Here is a 245-nt window from a genome sequence, read left to right as displayed (position 1 = left end):
CTGTGTTCCATAAATTTCAATAATAGGAAAAAAAACGTTTCTATATGAAAAAAATATAAGGGGGTTCTACTTTACAGCCTTGTGTTAAAAACACATTTCAATGCGCGCCCTCCACTGTTGAGAACTTTTTTCTGCGAAAACCGTCGTATACTTTTTGGGGGGGACTTCGTCAAGCGCTGAGAGTACCGGGGTTTTGTCCTTTCATCGCTGTCCCCTTCGCCCCGCATATCGCTTGACCTGTACCC

This window comes from Penaeus monodon, chromosome 20 (genome assembly GCF_015228065.2).
Source record: "Penaeus monodon isolate SGIC_2016 chromosome 20, NSTDA_Pmon_1, whole genome shotgun sequence".
NCBI classification, from domain to species: domain Eukaryota; kingdom Metazoa; phylum Arthropoda; class Malacostraca; order Decapoda; family Penaeidae; genus Penaeus; species Penaeus monodon.
This window is presented reverse-complemented; position numbering follows the sequence as displayed.